The sequence below is a fragment of the Salmo salar genome, chromosome 10, assembly GCF_965601325.2.
Source record: "Salmo salar chromosome 10, fSalSal1, whole genome shotgun sequence".
Taxonomy (NCBI): domain Eukaryota; kingdom Metazoa; phylum Chordata; class Actinopteri; order Salmoniformes; family Salmonidae; genus Salmo; species Salmo salar.
Window position 1 is genome coordinate 62,665,660 of NC_138300.1, and position 24,508 is coordinate 62,690,167.

General features: G+C 42.8%; 1 pseudogene across 1 annotated transcript; it reads left to right on the top strand.

Moving 5' to 3' along the window:
* Positions 1–1,899: 1,899 nt before the first annotated feature.
* On the top strand, positions 1,900–20,631 carry LOC106560670 (histone H4 transcription factor-like; annotated as a pseudogene). Its single transcript, XR_014378955.1, has 9 exons — positions 1,900–2,047; positions 9,358–9,582; positions 9,844–9,955; positions 10,205–10,357; positions 10,552–10,629; positions 10,756–10,876; positions 11,099–11,237; positions 11,456–11,580; positions 11,839–20,631. The product of XR_014378955.1 is annotated as a histone H4 transcription factor-like (transcript).
* Positions 20,632–24,508: the final 3,877 nt, after the last annotated feature.

Below are 24,508 nucleotides of genomic sequence, written 5' to 3' on the forward strand. Positions count from 1 at the left end.
TTATGGTTACATAAGATATATGGTTACTGTAGGGTGGTTGGTCGGGGTAGATGGGTGGGCGAGTTTGAATCTCATCACAGACAACTTTAGCATTTTAGCTAATTAGCAACTTTTTAAATACTACTTTTTAGCTACTTTGCACCTACTTAGCATGTTAGCTAACCCTTCCCCTAACCTTAACCCTTTTAGCTAACTCCTAAACTTTTGCAGATTCGTATTGTAAAATAAAATACTGTACGTTTTGAAAATTCATAACATAATACATTTCGAAAATTCGTAACATATTGTACGTTTCAAAATTTGTGACATATAATATAATACAAATGAATACATACCATACGAAACGTAACATATCATACTAAATGGGGTTCCTCAGATTTACATACAGAATAATACGAAATGCTCTGAGACCAGGTTGAGAATCTGCATTTAGTATGGGAATTTTACTTAGTTTTGGATGAACGATGAAGCACTGAATCACAATCATACAGTTGTGAAAAGAAACACAGGGGGGCCATGTCCAGGTCCAAACCAAGACTATATCGAGGATTTCTACTCTTTGTGACACAGACATATTGAGGGATTAGGAGGATATCTGTAGTTATTCTCTGAGGGGTTTAAAGCCTTACTTTAATTCTAGAGGAGTTGAGGGTGGAGAGAACTCAGGAGTAATAGGGGTGCGATTACAAGAGCTCAGTGGTGGAAAACGTACCCAATTGTCATACTTGAGTAAAAGTAACAACACCTTAATAGAAAGTTACTCAATTAAAAAGGAAGTCACCCAAAATGTACAGCTTGCCATGGGCACACTCCAACACTTAGACATTATTTAAAAAAGATGCATTTCTGTCAAGTGAGTCCGTCAGACCGTCAAGTGAGTCCGCCTGAAGTATGTACATTTCACAATTTTCCTGTCCTGCTAAGCATTCAAAATGTAAAGAGTAGTTTGGGTTGTCGGGGAAAATGTATGGAGTAAAAAGTACAATATTGTCTTTAGTAATGTAGTGAAGTAAAAGTAAAAGTTGTCAAAAATATAAATAGTAAAGCCAAGTACAGAGACCCCCCAAAAAACGACTTAAGTAGTACTTTCAAGTATTGTTACTTTATACCACTGCAAGAGCTAGATGAATATACCAAGACTTTTCTTTGTATTATTGGTTAAAAAAGAGCTGTATTTTTACGAACTTATTAAAGAAGGACATGGAATGTGAAAACAGTTTTTTCTCAATCCATAATGTATTTGTAAGCTTTGCCTTCATAATGTTAGGCTCATTTGACACGGGGTTAATTCTGCTGGTTGTAAGAATGTAAATACAAGTGTACAATACTTTATGATGTGTTTTACGTTTGTAATGGAATGCTCAAACCAGGAAATAAATAAGTGTTCAGAACAAATCACTTCCTTTATGAAATTGTTATTTCATTATTTTGAGTCTAATGCCGAATACAGGCACTACTGATATTTCTAAATGAAACTGTTTCTAATCGTTCATGTTTTCAGAGGTACATTTTTCCAGTCGTACCCATCTCGCCCATGGAACCGCCTTACGTGATTGGCCAAGACATAATTGGGCTGACTTTTAGTGAAAGCCCATTGGACACTGACTATGAAGTGATTTCTGATTGGAGCTCAGAAACACATCAGGAAACGTTGGGCTAACAACATCCAGGTAGCTAGCGAACTTGTAGATTTGTTTATTCTTTGTCCAAATAACTGAGCAATTGTGTTTTGTAATTTTCAACATTATCACATTCGTTGTCACACGTGGATATTAACGTTACTACCGTTAGCTAATGGCAGCTGTCCAGTTTAGCTAGCTAGCAAGACAATTTTCGTTTCCATATAACGACGTTATCTTTTTCCCAATACACGACCGTGCATAAGACTCATAGTGAGAGATGCCTCCTGCAAACAAACCGGCGAGAAAAGATGACTCACCGCTTGAGTTGGCGTGTGAGTGGGGGTCTTGTCAAGAGTCATTCGATCAGATGCAGGAGTTCTGCGGGCATGTGGAGGGTCACTTCAAGGCGCTGGACATAGAGGAAGGTGACAATTTCTCATTTGGTGAGCAGGTAGGGGAGAATGGAGTCGTCTCTTTTCACAGCCTGTGCCTCCGACGTGGAGTGGCACTCTGTGAGAGACATTACATGAGAGGAAAAGCCAGTGAATGCTCAACTTTAACTTTTCATCAAAACACAGGACAAAGAAAAGTAAAAAGTTAATTTGATTTGAGATAAAGTACCTACGCCTATTGTGTATGGGATAATAATGAACCCGGTGAGTTTGTATTTTGAATTTCGTTGTTGCACATTGTTATTTGTGGCTGCAAGTACGATTTGCAAATGTGATTACATTTAGTGAGTTTGTATAATGTGTAACTTGACATTTGAATACATTGAATAAGATTTGCAAGCATTTATTTTTACGACTATGAATATTCTGCTGTGAATCAAAAATACACTTGTACATTTTAATCTGCACGCTAATTTCTGTCACGTTACCAAGAGATTCGTAAACTCGTAGAAAGTTTTTAAGTTTGTAAACAGAGATTCATAAGTCAAAAGTTTTATTTGAGCTGCTGTGGGGCCAGTACCTTTTTTACTTCTGACCAATCAGCCTCCTATTGCTCCAACCATTGGCTGGATTGTTCCATCAATCAAATTTCAGAAAGTAGTAAAAATTGAATTGGGGTGTCGAAGAAGATTGGTGTCAAGTGCAAACAGTGCCAGACCTAGTTCTGGTGGTGAAATGGAAGTGAATAAGGGTGAGTTAAGCTGGGTGGAAGGTGTAGTAAAGAGCTTGGAGCCCGTGCCTGGCATTGATGGACATGTTGAAGAAGAATATGGTCCAGGAGGAGAGACATTTTTGGAGAAAGTGGATCCTTGCCGTTTGGCGGACCTATTTGTGGTTTCAGGGTGGGTGGGGAAGATGTTGAATCAGTGAAGGTAACCTATAGTGGACTTGTGATGTTTTGTTTCTTTGGACCAAAGGGAGTGAGTGCTCTGTGTCACGCAACATGGGTCAAGATCTGTTTCTTGCTTTACGATTAGGAATAAGGCACCATTGAAGGAGTGATTTCTGGAGTGATATTTGTTTTGTTGCTTTGGACCAGAGGGAGTGAGTGCTCCGTGTCACGCATGGGTCAAGATCTGTTTCTTGCTTTGCGATTAGGAATAGGTCACCATTGAAGGAGTGTTTTCTGTAGTAGCGTTAAGTGTACAGGTTGAGGATTCCTGGTGTTTGTGGCTCCCGCTGTTTGGTGTGACGCAGACCTGTTAGAGCTTTTGTGACGAATCCACTGCAGTGTTTCAGCTACAACATTTATGGTCATGTAGCAGCAGTATTTAGGAGGGAGATACCAAGATGTGGGAATTATACAGGAGGGCATGGGACAGAGGATTGGGTTGTTTGGGTAGGTAAAGTTACATGTGTCAACTGTAGGGGTGACCATGTTGCTGGGGCTCGGAAGTGTCCGGTGCGAGAGAGGCAGGTGGAGGTGATCAGAGTAGTGCAGAAGGTGTCGTATGCTGAGGCAGTGAAGAAAGTAGAGGAGGATAGGTCAAGGGTGAGGGATCCTGAGACCATCTCTATTGGATTTGTGCTAGCACCAAGGGATTGGCCAATGAGTGATATGCTCAGTGGTGTAAAGTACTTCAGTAAAAATACTAAATTACTTAAGTGTTTTCTTGCGGTATCTATACTATTTATATTTTTGTCTTACCATGGACTGTAAACATTTTCTAAAATATAAATACTATTTATATTTTGGAAAATGTTTACTTTTACTTTACTGAGTACATTCCTAAAGAAAATAATTTTCTTTTTACTCCATACATTTTTCCCTGACACCCAAAAGTACTTGTTCCATTTTGAATGCTTGGCAGGACTAGGGCTGTTACGGTGACCGTATTACTGCCACACCGACGGTCACGAGTCATGACTGCAGTCAAATTCCATGTGACCATTTAGTCACGGTAATTAGGCTTCACCAAGCTCTGATGCTGCTGATGGTCATTAGTAGCCTACCAAACATGCTAACTGCCTGGTACTCAGCACTCTATTGAGCATTGAATCACTCTGACTTCAATGCAAATGTAATCGAAAATCTAATCAAACACTTCATGAAAGCTCATGTTGCGCAATATTTCTAAAAGCAATGCGTGGTAGAGTAATAGAGAATGACCTCTATTAAAAAGAGGATCCCATCAGCTTTATATAGGCTAGGCCTACTATGCGTATTTCTCAAATATTCCTGATATTAAGCACATTTGCTTCTCTTTACAACGGAATATAGCCTATCTGGCTGGCATGAAAATAAACCATAGGAAAAGCATCCTCCATTTGCTATTTAAGTGCATAGGTTTTTTTCTCCTCCCTGCCCCTGTTTTGAGACGGGTGCATGATAATTGTCCATTCTAAATCAAAACAAATGTCACATATTATTTAGTGTATATATAAAGACAAGATTAAATCAAGAACAGTCTGATGGGTGACAATATTATCATATCACTTGTGAATGATTATATTATCGCTTGTGAATGATGCCAAGCTTGTGTGCGAGAATCAGTGCATGCCTTTTTTGTCTGTAAATGGAGAAAGTTCAGCACTGTTGCTACTCTCCCTAAGAGTGGCCATCCTGTAAAGATGACTGCAAGAGCACAGCGCAGAATGCTCAATGAGGTTAAGAAGAATCCTAGAGTGTCAGCTAAAGACTTTCAGAAATCTCTGGAACATGCTAAAATCTCTGTTGACGAGTCTACGATATGTAAAACACTAAACAAGAATGGTGTTCAGGGGAGGACACCACGGAAGAAGCCACTGCTGTCCAAAAAAAAAAACATTTCTGCACGTCTGAAGTTTGCAAAAGAGCACCTGGATGCAAAATATTCTGTGCAGGACAGTTGAAACGTAAGTTGAGTTATTTGGAAGGAACACACAACACTATGTGTGGAGAAAAAAATGGCACAGCACACCAACATCAAAACCTCATCTCAACTGTAAAGTATGGTGGAGGGAGCATCATGGTTTGGGCTGCTTTGCTACCTCTGGGCCTGGACAGCTTGGTATCATTGACGGAAAAATAAATTCCCATGTTTATCAAAACATTTTGCAGGAATTTTGAAGCTCAACAGAAGTTGAGCAGGACAACAACCCAAAACACAGTAGTAAATCAACAACAGAATGGCTTCAACAGAAGAAAATACGCCTTCTGGTGTGGCCCAGTCAGAGTCCCGACCTCAACCCGATTGAGATGCTGTGGCATGACCTATAGAGTGGTTCACACCAGACATCCCAAGAATATTGCTGAACTGAAACAGTTTCGTAAAGATGAATGGTCCAAAATTCCTCCTGACCGTTGTGCAGGTCTGATCCGCAACTACAGAAAATGTTTAGGTTATTCAATGAAATGTATTTATTAAGCCCTTCTTACATCCATCGATGTCACAAAGTGCTAAACAGAAACCCAGCCTAAAAGAGGATCAATAAATTATGAAATCCAGGGGTTCACATACTTTCTCCATCCCACAGTCGTGGCCAAAAGTTAATTTTCAAAGTCTGCTGCCTCAGTTTGTATGATGGCAATTTGCATATACTCCAGAATGTTATGAAGAGTGATCAGATGAATTGCAATTAATTGCAAAGTCCCTCTTTGCCATGCAAATAAACTGAATCCCCAAAAAACATTTCCACTGCAATTCAGCCCTGCCACAAAAGGACCAGCTGACATCATGTCAGTGATTCTCTCGTTAACGCAGGTGTGAGTGTTGATGAGGACAAGGCTGGAGATCACTCTGTCATGCTGATTGAGTTTGAATAACAGACTGGAAGCTTCAAAAGGAGGATGGTGCTTGGAATCATTGTTCTTCCTCTGTCAACCGTGGTTACCTGAATGGAAACACGTGCCGTTATCATTGCTTTGCACAAAAAGGGCTTCACAGGAAAGGATATTGCTGCCAGTAAGATTGCACCTAAATCAACCATTTATCGGATCATCAAGAACTTCAAGGAGAGCTGTTAAATTGTTGTGAAGAAGGCTTCAGGGCGCCCAAGAAAGTTGAGCATGCACCAGGACTGTCTCCTAAAGTTGATTCAGCTGCAGGATCAGTGCACCACCAGTACAGAGCTTGCTCAGGAATGGCAGCAGGCAGGTGTGAGTGCATCTGCACGCACAGTGAGGCGAAGACTTTTGGAGGATGGCCTGGTGTCAAGAAGGGCAGCAAAGAAGCCACTTCTCTCCAGGAAAAACATCAGGGACAGACTGATATTCTGCAAAAGGTACAGGGATTGGACTGCTGAGGACTGGGGTAAAGTCATTTTCTCTGAATCCCCTTTCCTATTGTTTGGGGCAGCCGGAAAAAAGCTTGTCCGGAGCCGACAAGGCGAGCGCTACCATCAGTCCTGTGTCATGCCAACAGTAAAGCATCCTGAGACCATTCATGTGTGGGGTTGCTTCTCAGCCAAGGGAGTGGGCTCACTCACAGTTTTGCCTAAGAACACAGCCATGAATAAAGAATGGTACCAACACATCCTCCGAGAGCAACTTCTCCCAACCATCCAGGAACAGTTTAGTGACGAACAATGCTGTTTCCAGCATGATGGAGCACCTTGCCATAAGGCAAAAGTGATAACTAAGTGGCTCGGGGAACAAAACATCGATATTTTGGGTCCATGGTCAGGAAACTCCCCAGACCTTAATCCCATTGAGAACTTGTGGTCAATCCTCAAGAGGCAGGTGGACAAACAAACCCACAAACTCCAAGCATTGATTATGCAAGAATGGGCTGCCATCAGTCAGGATGTGGCCCAGAAGTTAATTGACAGCATGCCAGGGCGGATTGCAGAGGTCTTGAAAAAGAAGGGTCAACACTGCAAATATTGACTCTTTGCATCAACGTCATGTAATTGTCAATAAAAGCGTTTGACACTTATGAAATGCTTGTAATTAAACTTCAGTATTCCATAGTAACATCTGACAAAAATATCTAAAGACACTGAAGCAGCAAACTTTGTGGAAATTAATATTTGTGTCATTCTCAACTTTTGGCCACGACTGTACACTGAATGTTTACATGGTGTGTTCAATAAAGACATGAACACGTATAATTGTGTGTTATTAGATTAAGCACACTATTTTTGTCTGTTATGACAAGTTTCAGAAGAAAGTTCTGTTTCTGGCTAATTTGAGCCTGTAATCGAACCCACAGATGCTGATACTCCAGATACTCAACTAGTCCAAAGAAGGCCATTGTTTTTTTTTTATTTATTTTTTTTTTTTTTATTGCTTTTTTTAATCAGAACAACGGTTTTCAGCTGTGCTAACATAACTGCAAAAGGGTTTTCTAATGATCAATTAGCCTTTTAAAATGATAAACTTGGATTAGCTAACACAACGTGCCATTGGAACACAGGAGTGATGGTTGCTGGTAATGGTCCTCTGTACGCCTATGTAGATATTCCATAAAAAAAATCTGCTTTTTCCAGCTACAATAGTCATTTAAAACATTAACATTGTCTACACTGTATTTATGATCAATTTGATGTTATTTTAATGTGCTTTTCTTTCAAAAACAAGAATTTCTAAGTGACCCCACTTTGTAATGTAACAAAGTGGAAAAAGTCAAAGGGTGTGAATACTTTCCGAATGCACTGTAAACAGTGTACATCATGAGTGTCTTCCACAATTATAATATACTGCTAAAAAAATAAAGGGAACACTTAAACAACACATCCTAGATCTGAATGAAAGAAATAATCTTATTAAATACTTTTTTCTTTACATAGTTGAATGTGCTGACAACAAAATCACACAAAAATAATCAATGGAAATCCAATTGATCAACCCATGGAGGTCTGGATTTGGAGTCACACTCAAAATTAAAGTGGAAAACCACACTACAGGCTGATCCAACTTTGATGTAATGTCCTTAAAACAAGTCAAAATGAGGCTCAGTAGTGTGTGTGGCCTCCACGTGCCTGTATGACCTCCCTACAACGCCTGGGCATGCTCCTGATGAGGTGGGGGATGGTCTCCTGAGGGATCTCCTCCCAGACCTGGACTAAAGCATCCGCCAACTCCTGGACAGTCTGTGGTGCAACGTGGCGTTGGTGGATAGAGCGAGACATGATGTCCCAGATGTGCTCAATTGGATTCAGGTCTGGGGAACGGGCGGGCCAGTCCATAGCATCAATGTCTTCCTCTTGCAGGAACTGCTGACACACTCCAGCCACATGAGGTCTAGCATTGTCTTGCATTAGGAGGAACCCAGGGCCAACCGCACCAGCATATGGTCTCTCAAGGGGTCTGAGGATCTCATCTCGGTACCTAATGGCAGTCAGGCTACCTCTGGCGAGCACATGGACGGCCCCCCCAAAGAAATGCCACCCCACACCATGACTGACCCACCGCCAAACCGGTCATGCTGGAGGATGTTGCAGGCAGCAGAACGTTCTCCACGGCGTCTCCAGACTCTGTCACGTGCTCAGTGTGAACCTGCTTTCATCTGTGAAGAGCACAGGGCGCCAGTGGCAAATTTGCCAATCTTGGTGTTCTCTGACAAATGCCAAACGTCCTGCACGGTGTTGGGCTGTAAGCACAACCCCCACCTGTGGACGTCGGGCCCTCATACCACCCTCATGGAGTCTGTTTTTGACCGTTTGAGCAGACACATGCACATTTGTGGCCTGCTGGAGGTCATTTTGCAGGGCTCTGGCAGTGCTTCTCCTGCTCCTCCTTGCACAAAGGCGGAGGTAGCGGTCCTGCTGCTGGGTTGTTGCCCTCCTACAGCCTCCTCCACGTCTCCTGATGTACTGGCCTGTCTCCTGGTAGCGCCTCCATGCTCTGGACACTACGCTGACAGACACAGCAAACCTTCTTGCCACAGCTCGCATTGATGTGCCATCCTGGATGAGCTGCATTACCTGAGCCACTTGTGTGGGTTGTAGACTCCGTCTCATGCTACCACTAGAGTGAAAGCACCGCCAGCATTCAAAAGTGACCAAAACATCAGCCAGGAAGCATAGGAACTGAGAAGTGGTCTGTGGTCACCACCTGCTGAACCACTCCTTTATTGGGGGTGTCTTGCTTATTGGCTATAATTTCCACCTGTTGTCTATTTCATTTGCACAACAGCATGTGAAATTTATTGTCAATCAGTGTTGCTTCCTAAGTGGACAGTTTGATTTCACAGAAGTGTGATTGACTTGGAGTTACATTGTGTTGTTTAAGTGTTCCCTTAATTTTTTTGAGCAGTGTATAATAATGATGATGATGATGATGATGACCGAACCCTGCGGGTTTGTATTTGGAATTTCATGGTCACACATTGAAATTCATGTCTGTTGTTTTCTGTCACTAGAGGAGCACAGTTGTGTATGGAAAGACTGGGTTCTGCTCTGTGGAGAGTGCTGAGGAGTTAAAGCGCCATGTGTATTTCCACTGTTACCACACCAAGCTGAAGCAGTGGGGCCAGGGGGTATTCAAGGCCCAGCCCAGCCTCGGCACCTGCGCCATTGGCCTCCACAACCGCAACATCGTGCCTGACATAACAGACAACTTCATCTGCCAGTGGGAACAATGTGAGGTGAGACGCTGTTAGTGTGGGTCATATCTAGCTTCGATGTGAAGCTCGTGGACAGACAGACATGGTATTAAGCCAGGCATAGGCAAGGGACATGCACAGAACACACAGTGCTGTTTTCTTTAATGGGTTTAGGTTCTATTCAAGTGGATGACGCACATCCAGTTTAAGTGAGGAAGTTATCAGATCGTGTACTTTTGTTGGTCTCACTCTCATAGTAACCATCTTTGACAGTAATACGTCTTTTTGTATGCGTGTTTGCAGCAACCCTCTCTGGTCAACCCAGAGTGGTTCTACCGCCATGTGGAGATGCACAGCATGTGTATGGACGTACCCTCTGCTGATAAGGAGACATTGGTGTGCTGTGGCTGGAAGGGTGAGTCCACTGACCCCTGTCAAGATGCTAGTATAGAAGGTGGCAGCTTACAACTATTCAGGAGAAACCAAGAGGTGACTGAGTCTTTCAGTTGGTGTGTAGTTTTTATTTTTATTATCTTGGAATTGACAGTGGATAAAATAGGTAAGAGCAGGGTTGGCCTATAACCAGCTGTAATGATATCTGGAACCAGAGTGAATACCACAACTGAGAATATCAACTACTTATTTTCCCCTGACTTTTCTCTAGACTGCGAGGCCAAGTTTAAAGGACGTTTTAAGCTGCAGGAGAACCTGCGGAGTCACACTGGGGAGAAGGTGGTGGCCTGCCCAATCTGTTGAGGGATGTTCGCCAACAACACCAAGTTCTTTGACCACATCAGACGGCAGACCACCATCGAGGGTGAGAGGGGATGTTCAGGGGTGGATTGCATTTAGGGCTTTGTTAACATTGAAGTATAACCCAATAACATACTTAGGGGGGGGGTGTGTGTGTGTGTGTGTGTGTGTGTGTGTGTGTGTGTGTGTGTGTGTGTGTGTGTGTGTGTGTGTGTGTGTGTGTGTGTGTGTGTGTGTTCCTTCCCTTGTCTCTCGTAGGTCAGAGGTTTCAGTGCTCCCACTGCTCCAAGCGCTTTGCAACGGAGAGACTACTGAGGGACCACATGAGGAATCATGGTCAGTCCCTTGAACTCCCTTCTTTGTATTTATATCACACGTTGATCAATCGCTACTATCGTTTGTTGCCGAGTAGTGCTGTGTTCTGATCTGCTCCTTTTTCTCTCTATCCCTATCTGCTGTTAGTGAACCAATACAAGTGTCCATTGTGTGACATGACCTGCCCGTCGCCCTCATCGCTACGGAACCACATCAAGTTCCGCCATAGCAACGAGAAACCTTACAGCTGTGAATACTGCGAGTACAGGTAGATTAGGTAGATACTAAAGTAATACCCAGGACTCCCGGTCTATAGTATAAGCCAACACTATCCGTCTTTGACAGAGATGATGTCCATACTTTATTATAAAAGGAAATTAATTATATTTAAGAAGTACCTGTTTAGTGTGGTCAAGTGTTAACAATTGCCTGAATGTTAGTAAAGGGTGACCCATCATAACCCATCTTTCCTGTGGTGTGTGTATCTCAGCTGTAAAAACCTTATCGACCTTTGTAAACACCTGGACACCCACAGCACTGAGCCGGCCTACCGCTGTGGCCTCACTAACTGTGACTACACCACACGCTCACTGCACTCCATCAAGAACCACTACAAGAAAGTACATGAGGTGAGAGAGAGAGAGATTTATACTTTTCACTCTGCTGAGCCAAGCTAAGCTGTACTGGACAGGCCTAGTTATGGATTCACCATAGTTGCTGGAACCTTGCTGAAAATAACAATTTGAAGCCCTGTTGTGCAAGTCAGCCATGTAAAGACAACTCTAATGTATGCGCTCAAAGCCTAAACTATATTTGAACATGTTTACCTTTTGTGTTGACAACTCAGGGAGATTTTGTGGCCCGCTACAAGTGTCATGTCTGTGAGCAGTGCTTCACTAGGGGAAACAACCTCACTGCCCACCTCCGCAAGAAGCACCAGTTCAAATGGCCCTCCGGACACCCCCGATTCAGGTACCAACTACTGAGCCATTCAACATGGCAAACAGAACATTTATAACCAGCATACTAGGGGACAGCCAATTCTAAAGTGCTTGAGATTGTATCTAACAGCATGTTTATGTGGAGATGGTCCGCATTGGTAAGATCTCATTCAATATAAGTAGTTTGGCTCCAGAATCATTAGTCGGTGAATGGGAATGAATGCGAAAGTCTGAGCCTATTTGGATCATCATTTTGGTCTTGTGGCTAACTATTCTTTCTCTCTCCCAGGTATAAGAAACACGAGGACGGCTTTATGCGTCTGCAGCTGATTCGCTATGAGAGCATGGAACTGACTGAGCAACTGATGAGAGAGAGACAGGAGGAGGGAGAGGACGCTTCCCAGACAGATAGCCTGGGGAGGACGAGGAGGATGCCAGGGCGGTAGCACACTCCACGGACATACAGGTGGAGATGAGAGGGGTGCTGTTGGAGGAGGATGGGGTGGGGGATCAGGGGGAGGGGGTGTTCTATGTTCTGACTAGTGGTGACCCGTCTCAGGCAGGGGAGGACACTGTGATGCTACAGGACACTGCTCAGCAGCGGGGCATGCAGGTCGTATAACTACTACAACCCCTCACATATACTGCTCCTCTCATGGCTCTCGCATCTGGGCAGTGACCCAGCACAGAGGCACCAGGACTTAAGGAATGTTGAGACTGGAGAGCTGCACCTGTCACTAGGCACACCTGTGTGAGGAGGAGGACCTCTTCAAGGATTCAGAGTATGGAGGGAAATTAACAGTGGCTCCTAAATATTGAGATTCAACCAGCAGAGCTGGCCTTATCTGCCCTCAGTGCAGGGCGCACGCATCACAGCACAGATTTTAGAAGATGTGGAGTTGAACTGAAGAGGTGTTTTCCAACATCTGATCCATCATTTGTGGAGACCCAGACAGTTGCTATGTTTTGCATCATAAACATTTTTGAGCTAAGCTGAAGGGACTCGATAGGGGTAGCCTATATTATAATGCAGGATCAATAAATGAACCAGCTAACTTGCCTAAATGTTACTCGTTTCAGGAAACTAGCCGTATGTCAAGCGTCACTACCGTAACTTCCGGACTATTGAGCGCACCTGAATATAAGCCGCATCCACTGAATAAAAAAATAAATAATTATTATTATTTTGAACATAAATAAGCCGCACATGTCTATAAGCCGCAGGTGCCTACCGGTACATTGAAACAAATTAACTTTACACAGGCTTTAACGAAACACGCCTTGTAACAAAAATAAATGGGCTTTAACGAAACACGGCTTGTAACAAAAAATAAAAAATTTGCAGTAAACAGTAGCCTACCAAGAAAGTCATTGCTCCAGACCAAGCTCCCGTGCAGCAGCTCTATTTCCTTTTCCAACAGCCAGATCAATCGCCTTCAACTTGAAAGCTGCATCATATGCATTTCTCCGTGTCTTTGCCATGATGAGGGTGACAAAATGACTACCGTAATCAGAATGATGGGAAGTTTGAGCGCGCTCGATTTAATCTAAACAGTAAACCAAAAAGTTGTTTGACCTTAACCCGTTCGGCAATTTCATTGGTCTAATGAAAGCTTCATGCCGGCAAAAAACTGAGCACGTCACAGAATGTTTTTTTTAAATTTATTTATTTATTTTTAATTTGAAAGCGGGAAAAATCCATATTAGCCGCGTCATTGTTTAAGCCGCGAGGTTCAAAGCCTGGGAAAAAAGTAGCGGCTTATAGTCCGGAAATTACGGTACTTCACAGGAGGCATTTTAACGTCAACTTTATTTTTGTTTTTGTTGGCAGAAATGTGTTCTGGAACATGTGAACTTTCATGTGCCTTAATAACAAATGTGTGTGCCATCTGTAAATAGGAATAAAATACAAGCCATGGAAAAAGACAGGAACCTTCCCTCTAGCCATGACTGGCTGGACATGCCGAGAGATGAGTTTGGATTGGTCTGGCATGTATCCCACTTCTGTCTATAACATGAGCTGGTCACTATGTGTAGGTAATCCTTTCTAATATGTATTTTTTGAAAGGCTGTTGTATTAAACACCTGTCTCTGGATTACATCTTCAAACTAACGGCAACCATAGCATACATGACAGAGAGAGAAGCATTTATACGGGTAAGAGAGTCTAGCTACATTTTCAGATATTATATATTTCTAATTTTGTCAAAGTTTTTTTCATTGCAATTTAAAGCGTACTGTTAGCTAGTTAGCTAATGTTAGCTGGCTGGCTCGCTAGCTAACCTTTTGTGTATGGTCTGTGTAGTAATATTATTTGTAAATCTGAGCCATATGCATTGCTAGCTAACATTGAACCTAGTTGGTAAGCTTTTGCTACCTGCAGATTCATGCAGGGTAGTAACGTTATGAGTTGGGATTATGGTAGCTAGCTACATGTCTAAACAAAAGACTCCACTATGCAAGTAACCATTTCACTGTACCATTTATACCTTCTGTATCCAGTGCATGTGATATATAAACTTTGATATAGTGTGAGTTCACGAGAGCCAGTAATGTGAAGAATAACATGATTTGCACCAAATTAGGATATAACGTTAGGCCAACGAGACTGTCCAAGTTTATATATAGTAAGTTTGTGTTTAAACAGATGGGTTTATTAGTGTTAAAATACACCAGTTATGCTATTTTGGACCACCAGGCTGCTGATGTCATGCAGCCTGTCGTTTTTGCGTTTATACTTTTTCATAACCAAGATGGCATAGCAGTCAGACGTCCTCGTCTTGTCATATATATATATATATATATATATTCGCAAATATTTTTATATATTTTCTTCTAAAAACTCAAGTTCATAACACTCTCCTACAACCCACCTCACCACTTTAAAAAAAAATTATTAAAAAAAGTATTATTTACCTCAAATCTGAAATCCACAACAGAAGTTAGCCAGTTCACTTTCAGCTAACCACGGTTGGCGGTCATCAGCTATCCTTTAGCTCGAAAAGCTATCGCCAGTTTTGTACAACGCGATTCAGACCAGAGCATACCGGGCCTATTTTCTCTCCATATGCCCGGATTTCTACCGCAAGCTCTGGACATTGACACCCGGATCTTGCAGCTAGCAAGCTGCTATCCGAGTGACTATTGGCTAACGTCGGTCCCGGAGCTAACATCAATTATTCCGGAGCTAGCCAGCTGAAGAGTTCCATCAGCCACTCCTGGGCTACAATCACCTATCCGGACCCGTTTTACTGCCGATGCGGAGCCCCATCGGGCCTTCGTGACTGGACTACCAACGTTATCTGCCCGAGGGAGTTAGCCAACTGGCCCCTCCGTCACGACGTAACCTGAATGCCCATCTGCGGCCAGCTAATCGTTAGCAGCCAATAAGACAGCTATCTGAATAGGTCTATCGGCCAATTTTCTTGGGACACTAACTATTTTTGCCAATTGGATTGGTCCCCTCAACCACACGGAACCCCACTAATCTACCGACGGAAACGCACGAGGTGGCTAAAAACAGACCATCTTCTGCCAACTTGCTACCCATGGCCCGGCTAGTTGTCTGAATCGCCGTGACCGCAACCGACCTCACTACTCACTGGACCCTTTTGATCACTTGGCTAAGCATGCCTCTCCTTAATGTCAATATGCCTTGTCCATTGCTGTTCTGGTTAGTGTTTACTGGCTTATTTCACTGTAGAGCCTCTAGCCCTGCTCATTATACCTTATCCAACCTTTCAGTTCCACCACCCACACATGCTATGACATCACCTGGTTTCAATGATGTTTCTAGAGACAATATCGCTCTCATCACTCAATGCCTAGGTTTACCTCCACTGTATTCACATCTTATTATACCTTGAAGCTATTTTATCGCCCCCAGAAACCTGCTCCTTTTACTCTCTGTTCCGGACGTCCTAGACGACCAATTCTCATAGCTTTTAGCCGTACACTTACTGCTCCTCTGTTCCTATGGCGATGTAGAGATCAATCCAGGCCCTGCAGTGCCTAGCTCCACTCCTATTCCCCAGGCGCTCTCTTTTGATGACTTCTGTAATCGTCATAACCTTGGTTTCATGCATGTTAACATTAGAAGCCTCCTCCCTAAGTTTGTTTTATTCACTGCTTTAGCACACTGCCAACCCGGATGTCCATGCCATGTCAGAATCCTGGCTTAGGAAGACCACCAAAAACTCTGCAATCTCCATCCCTAACTACAAGATATAACGGCCAAAGGGAGCGGTGTTACAATCTACTGCAGAGAGAGCCTGCAGAGTTCTCTCCTACTATCCAGGTCTGCACCCAAACAATTTGAACTTCTACTTTTAAAAATCCACCTCTAAAAACAAGTCTCTCACCGTTGCCGCCTGCTATAGACCACCCTCTGCCCCCAGCTGTGCTCTGGACACCATATGTGAACTGATTTTCCCCCCCATCTATCTTCAGAGCTCGTGCTGCTAGGTGACCTAAACTGGGACATGCTTAACACCCCAGCCACCCTACAATTTAAGGTTGATGCCCTCAATCTCACCCAAATGATCAATGAACCTACCAGGTACCACCCCAAAGCCGTAAACACAGGCACCCTCATAGATATCATCCTAACCAACTTGCCCTCTAAATACACCTCTGCTGTTTTCAACCAAGATCTCAGCGATCATTGCCTGCATCCGTAATGGGTCAGCGGTCAAACGTCCTCCACTCATCACTGTCAAACGCTCCCTGAAACACTTGAGCGAGCAGGCCTTTCTAATCGACCTAGCCCGGGTATCCTGGAAGGATATTGACCTCATCCCTTCAGTAGAGGATGCCTGGTTGTTATTTTTTTTAAATGCCTTCCTCACCATCTTAAATAAGCATGCCCCATTCAAGAAAAGTAGATCCAGGAACCGATTATAGCCCTTGGTTCTCTCCAGACCTGACTGCCCTTAACCAACACAAAAACATCCTGTGGCGTTCTGCATTAGCATCGAACAGCCCCCGTGATATGCAACTTTTCAGGGAAGTTAGAAACCAATATACACAGGCAGTTAGAAAAGCCAAGGCTAGCTTTTTCAAACAGAAATTTGCTTCCTGCAACACAAACTGAAAAAAGTTCTGGGACACTGTAAAGTCCGTGGAGAATAAGAGCACCTCCTCTCAGCTGCCCACTGCACTGAGGATAGGAAACTCTGTCACCACCGATAAATCCACTATAATTGAGAATTTCAATAAGCATTTTTCTTTGGCTGGCCATGCTTTCCACCTGGCTACCCCTACCCCGGTCAAAAGCACTGCACCCCCCACAACAACTCGCCCAAGCCTTCCCCATTTCTCCTTCTCCCAAATCCAGTCAGCTGATGTTCTGAAAGAGCTGCAAAATCTGGACCCCCTACAAATCAGCCAGGCTAGACAATCTGGACCCTTTCTTTCGAAAATTATCTGCCGAAATTGTTGCAACCCCTATTACTAGCCTGTTCAACCTCTTTCGTGTCATCTGAGATTCCCAAAGATTGGAAAGCAGCTGCGGTCATCCCCCTCTTCAAATGGGGGGACACTCTTGACCCAAACTGCTACAGACCTATATCTATCCTATCCTGCCTTTCTAAAGTCTTCGAAAGCCAAGTCGACAAACAGATTACTGACCATTTCGAATCCCACCGCACCTTCACCGCTATGCAATCTGGTTTCAGAGCTGGTCATGGGTGCACCTCAGCCACGCTCAAGGTCCTAAACGATATCTTAACCGCCATCGATAAGAAACAATACTGTGCAGCCGTATTCATTGACCTGGCCAAGGCTTTCGTCGCTGTCAATCACCTCATCGGCAGACTCAATAGCTTTGGTTTCTCAAATGATTGCCTCGCCTGGTTCACCAACTACTTCTCTGATAGAGTTCAGTGTGTCAAATCGGAGGGCCTGTTGTCCGGGCCTCTGGCAGTCTCTATGGGGATGCCACAGGTTTCAATTCTTGGGCCGACTCTCTTCTCTGTATACATCAATGATGTCGCTCTTGCTGCTGGTGAGTCTCTGATCCACCTCTATGCAGACGACACCATTCTGTATACTTCTGGCCCTTCTTTGGACACTGTGTTAACTACCCTCCAAACGAGCTTCAATGCCATACAACTCTCCTTCCGTGGCCTGCAACTGCTCTTAAATACAAGTAAAACTAAATGCATGCTCTTCAACCGATCGCTGCCTGCACCTGCCCGCCCGTCCAGCATCACTTCTCTGGACGGTTCTGACTTAGAATATGTGGACAACTACAAATACCTAGGTGTCTGGTTAGACTGTAAACTCTCCTTCCAGACTCACATCAAACATCTCCAATCTAAAGTTAAATCTAGAATTGGCTTCCTATTTCCCAACAAAGCATCTTTCACTCATGCTGCCAAACATACCCTTGTAAAACTGACCATCCTACCGATCCTCGACTTCGGCAACGTCATTTACAAAATAGCCTCCAATACCCTACTCAATAAACTGGATGCAGTCTATCACAGTGCCACCATCCATTTTGTCACCAAAGCCCCATATACTACCCACCACTGCGACCTGTACGCTCTCGTTGGCTGGCCCTCGCTTCATACTCGTCGCCAAAACCACTGGCTCCAGGTCATCTACAAGACCCTGCTAGGTAAAGTTTCCCCTTATCTCAGCTCGCTGGTCACCATAGCTGCACCCACCTGTAGCACACGCTCCAGCAGGTATATCTCTCTGGTCACCCTCAAAGCCATATTTTGCTCCTTTGCACCCCATCATTTCTATTTCTACTTTGCACTTTCTTCCACTGCAAATCTACCATTCCAGTGTTTTACTTGCTATATTGTATTTACTTCGCCACCATGGCCTTTTTTGCCTTTACCTCCCTTATCTCACCTCATTTGCTCACTTTGTAAATAGACTTATTTTTCTACTGTATTATTGACTGTATGTTTGTTTATTCAATGTGTAACTGTGTTGTTGTATGTGTCAAACTGCTTTGCTTTATCTTGGCCAGGTCACAATTGTAAATGAGAACTTGTTCTCAATTTGCCTACCTGGTTAAATAAATAAAATAACAACAATGACAAGTTTTATGTCGGATGACATTAGAATGTTCATGATGTCACTGGGACAACTGTCTACAGACTTAAAACCAGACTCCAGTAGAAACCAGCCTTTAGTCTTGAAATCTTTGGTTGTTTAGTATACTACCGTACTTTCTGTTTAGCACATGGCCTCACATGTGAGGCCTTAAAGAGATGGGTGGAGTTAAGGATGAAGAGGGTGTGAACGATGCTGAATGGATGTAGACAAAGAAAGGCTTTCCAGTAGGTGTACCAAAACATTCAGGGGGCATTTTCTCAAAAGTGGGTTTATTAACCTCCAAAGCAGAATTACTTTCCCATTGTTCCTCAACTGTAGTGTATGTTATACAATTTTCTAGTTCTGAATCTATACTTTCATCCAATGTAAAAAAAACATTTCAAATGTTGCTACTTAAGACTGAATCGAGCTGGTCGGTCACAAATATTCTAATATAACTGAATTGTATTTAGAAAGATAAGCTTGAATTGGGCATGGTCAAATTGACTCAACAACTTGAAACACGTATCTAAGTTAAACTTATTGAACCAAGATCAATACTTCTTTCTGTATAAAAAAAATTGCTGGCCAACTCATTGATCCTGCTTTGTAGTATACCCCTTAGCAGTTTGATTTGACTTTTTTTTTCTCTTTTCTGCACAATAAACTGGTTGTGCTTTCTTTTAGTGGCGCAAAGTACAATACATCAGTGACCTTTGAGCTTATATCCTCGAACTTGTTTAGGTCGCTTCCCTTTTTCCACATTTTGTTACATTTTAGAATAAGGCTGTAATGTATAAAAAAAATCACCTAAACCTACACACAATACTCCATAACGACGAAGTTATATTTTTTTATTATTATATATTTTTTTATGTGCAAATGTATTGAAAATAAAGAACAGATACCTTCTTTACATAATTATTCAGACCCTTTGCTATGAGACTCGAACTTGAGCTCCGGTGCATTCTGCTTCCATTGATCATCCTTTGTTTCTACAACTTGATTGGAGTCCATCTGTGGTAAATTCAATTGATTGGACATGATTTGGAAAGGCACACTGTCTATATAAGGTCCCACAGTTGACACTGCATGTCAGACCAAAAATCAAGCCATGAGGTCAAAGGAATTGTCCTTAGAGCTCAGAGACAGGATTGTGTTGAGGAACAGATCTGCGGAAGGGTACCAAAACATTTCTGCAGCATTAAAGGTCCCCGATAACAGTGGCCTCCATTCTTAAATTGAAAAAGTTTGGAACCGGTATATACCAGTCTTGTGTGTGACTGCTATATAGTGAGTCTCTAGGTTTTCCTGATCAAAGGGACGAACAGTCTGTTCCGAGGGACTACTGTGGACCTAACCTCAACCTCATAGGGCTAACGCATAGAACACCGTGGAGGCAAAGATACAACTTTTTCTCTGTTTCCCCAACAAACTCTGTAAGTTGTTGTCATGAAGCGTAGAGTAACAGTGGTGACGAAGATTAGGGGGACGGGGTCTCTCCTAGCAAAGAGGTTATGTTGGGAATAATGAGTTGTCCCTTAGCTCAACCTGCTCATTCAATCTATCCTGGAACCTAGAATGAGCTGGTTGTGGGGTTGAGACCTTAATCTTGTTACCCACACCAGCCCAGGGAAGAGGAGAGGTGGAGGTCAGAGAGAAGGGCCAAGTTAACTATGTAACAGCATGTTTATATGGAGTGGAGATTGACATTGTTGGAGAAATATTTATTCATGAATGGATGGAATACATAATATGCAATGTGTTTGAGTGTATTTGTAAATGGATGGAATACACTTTAAAACTCTTTATTTCTCCTCATGTTACAGCCATTGGTTGTACTGACTTTATTGATTGTAAGATTATACAGCACCAGTCAAAAGTTTGGACACACCTACTCATTCAAGGGTTTTTCATTATTTTTACTATTTTCTACATTGTAGAATAATAGTGAAGACATAAAAACTATGAAATAATCATGTAGTAACCAAAAAAGTGTTAAATAAATCCAAATATTTTATATTTGAGATTCTTCAAATAGCCACCTGTTGCTTTGATGACAGCTTTGCACACTCTTGGCATTCTCTCAACCAGCTTCACCTGGAATGCTTTTCCAACAGTCTTGACGGAGTTCCCACATGCTGAGCACTTGTTGGCTGCTTTTCCTTCACTCTGCGTTCATCCCAAACCATCTCAATTGGGTTGAGGTCGGGGGATTGTGGAGGCCAGGTCATCTGATGCAGCACTCCATCACTTTCCTTCTTGGTCAAATAGCACTTACACAGCCTGGAGGTCTGTTGGGTCATTGTCCTGTTGAAAAACAAATGATAGTCCCACTAAGCCCAAACCAGATGAGATGGCATATCGCTGCAGAATGCTGTGGTAGCCATGCTGGTTAAGTGTGCCTTGAATTCTAAATAAATAATAAATTACAGACAGTGTCACTAGCAAAGCACCCTGTGGTGGTTAATTTCTTTATCAAATGAGGACAGACAAACGTATCACACAATTCAGAGTTAAACTTCAACTAAATCTTTATTCACTTAATAAGGGAGCAGGCCAATACCTCACACACATACAAAGTGAATCGATTGAGTGCTCTGCGATAATGATGGCTGGTCAACGAATCACCCTCAGATGATTAGTTGAGAGCCCCGAGACAAAGAAAATAACACCTTTTTATAGCAAAGTACATCCTCCTGAATGTTCACGACAAACAACCGATGTATTGAATGGGTCACAAGGTTAAGAATTGTATGAAAGATACTAATAATTAACAGACAGTATCTGCTGTAAAGACTGTTCTCATTGTATAGAGACCAGAATCTGGCCCCGAGCCATCTCTTCCAGTCAAACCAGGGTAATCTCCCTCACATGAATGGAATGTGGCCTAAGGCATCGTACATCTGTCAGCATTAAGCCTCCAGAGGCCCATTCTCAGTAGAACACACACAGATGAGTGTTCTAAGAACCCCCTATTCTGTTGCATTAAACAACCATTTGATGCAATAAGTGTTTATAACAATGTTGTAATTTCTCACACATTCCCCCATTTTGAGAATCCTCTCAACTTAAAATAAAATTACAAGATTTAAATACATTAATTCACATGTAGAAAATGCATACATTCTTTCATAAAACAAGAAGCATAATAATTCATTGCATGGGTTCCTGCACGTGACTGGCTGTTATAGCACGTGCTCAGCCTCCTCCCAAGAAACTTAACACTGTCTCCCATTTCAACCTCCAACACATTCTAAACATTCTACCAATTTGTCTGGGGAGGTTATGATACACAGTCACCTGCACGAACCCATGAAGAAAAACAGAAGATGCATACAGTTTATGAGAGTCAAAGCTATATCTTCATAGACAGTGAAAAGCAAATATTTAATGCCTAATGCAGGGCATGCAACAATTGAGTTTAATAAAATAAGCTTTTGTTATCTATCACACTCCAATGGATCAGCATGGTGGAAATAACTATTTCCATCCCAGAAACTAAAATTAGCATATCTTGTTGGACAACTCCAGTGGGTGACTCCTGGTTTATTAAAATGTATTGTTTTGGTGCCTAATGAACATGACCCAGGACAAGCATCATGATTCCACTACTTATAAGGCAACTCGTACAGATCAAATAGATTAGTATCAGTTTCACTCTCAGGATCAGAGTTCACCCTCTCCATTCACCAGGGCACGCTGAGAATAGTGTCAACATCTTTAGTACACAACAACAATCAAAACAATCCATAATATATTAATTGCTTCACTCATATAGTTAAAATACACAACCCAAATCAATCTGTCAGTTTTTAAAAATCAGTCAGTTTCCATATCATAATCAAAACCCAATTAAATATATATATATATATATATATATATATATATATATATATATATATATATATATAATACCAACATGTTTTAAGCAGACCACCATAGTGCCTGTGCCCAAAAACACTAAGGTAACCTGCCTAAATGACTACCGACCCGTAACACACATATGTAGCCATGAAGTGCTTTGAAAGGCTGGTCATGGCTCACATCAACACCATTATACCACAAACCCTAGACCCACTCCAGTTTGCATACCGCCCCAACAGATCCACAGATGATGCAATCTCTATTGCACTCCACACTGCTTTTTCCCACCTGGACAAACGGAACACCTTATGTGAGAATGCCATTCATTGACTACAGCTCAGCGTTCAACACCATAGTACCCTCAAAGCTTATCACTAAGCTAAGGACCCTGGGACTAAATACCTCCCTCTGCAACTGGATCCTGGACTTCCTGAGGGGCCGCCCCCCAGGTGGTAAGGGTAGGTAACAACACATCCGCCACGCTGATCCTCTCAGGGGTGCGTGCTCAGTCCCCTCCTGTACTCCCTGTTCACTCATGACTGCACGACTCCAACACCATCTTTAAGTTTGCAGACGACACAACAGTGGTAGGCCTGATCACCGACAATGACGAGACAGCCTATAGGGAGGAGGTCAGAGACCTGGCTGGGTGGTGCCAGAATAACATCCTATCCATTAACATAACCAAGACTAAGGAGATGATTGTGGACTACAGGAAAAGGAGGACTGAGCACGCCCCCATTCTCATCGACGTGGCTATAGTGGAACAGGTTGAGAGCTTCAAGTTCCTTGGTGTCCACATCACCAACAAACTAGAATGGTCCAAACACACCAAGACAGTCGTAAAGAGGGCACGACAAAGCCTATTCCCCCTCAGGAAACTAAAAAGAATTGGCATGGGTCCTCAGATCCTCAAAAGGTACTACAGTTGCACCATCAACAGCATCCTGACTGGTTGCATCACTGCCTGGTACGGCAACTGCTCGGCCTCCGACCGCAAGGCACTACAGAGGGTAGTGCGTACGGCCCAATACATCACTGGGGCTAAGCTGCCTGCCATCCAGGACCTCTACACCAGGCGTGTCAGAGGGAGGCCCTAAAAATTGTCAAAGACCCCACCCACCGCAGTCATAGAGTGTTCTCTCTACTACCGCATGGCAAGCAGTAATGGAGTGCCAAGTCTAGGACCAAAAGGCTTCTCAACAGTTATTACCCCCAGGCCATAAGACTCCTGAACAGGTAATCAAATGGCTACCCAGACTATTTGCATTGCCCCCCCCCCCCCCCCCCCCCCAACCCCTATTTTACGCTGCTGCTACTCTCTGTTTATCATATACACAGTCACTTTAACCATACCTACATGTACATAGGACCTCAATTAGCCCGACTAACCGGTGCCCCCTAACATTGGCTCCCTGGACTATCTGCATTGTCTCCCACCACCCGCCAACACCTCTTTTACGCTACTGCTACTCTCTGTTTATCATATATGCAGTCACTTTAACCATAGGTACATGTACATAGTACCTCAATTAGCCTGACTAACTGGTGCATGTAAATAGCCTCGCTACTGTTATTATTCACTGTCTTTCTATTATTGTTTTTTTATTTCCTTACTTATCTATTGTTCACATAATACCTATTTTTTACTTAAAAATTGCACTGTTGGTTAGGGCCTGTAAGTAAGCATTTCACTAAGGTCTACACCTGTTGTATTCGGCGCACATGTCAAATAAACTTTGATTATACAGGTGCAACTCATATTTTATGTGCTAATCATACTTTACATTCTTGTACATTTAAGGGACTATTTTACTGTCATACGCCGGCCTCAATTTGCCAGTCTGTTATTGACATTGAAAACAACGATTTTTCACCTTTCTGAAAGGATTTCGACATCGAGCAAGATTAAGTGGGGAAAAAAGAATAACAAACAGAGAAGTTTATGATTCATGCCTAGTTAAATAAAGGTTTATAAATATATAGATATATATATATAATAAATTAGGCAGCTCTGCAGCTATTTCTGTTCAGGCAGA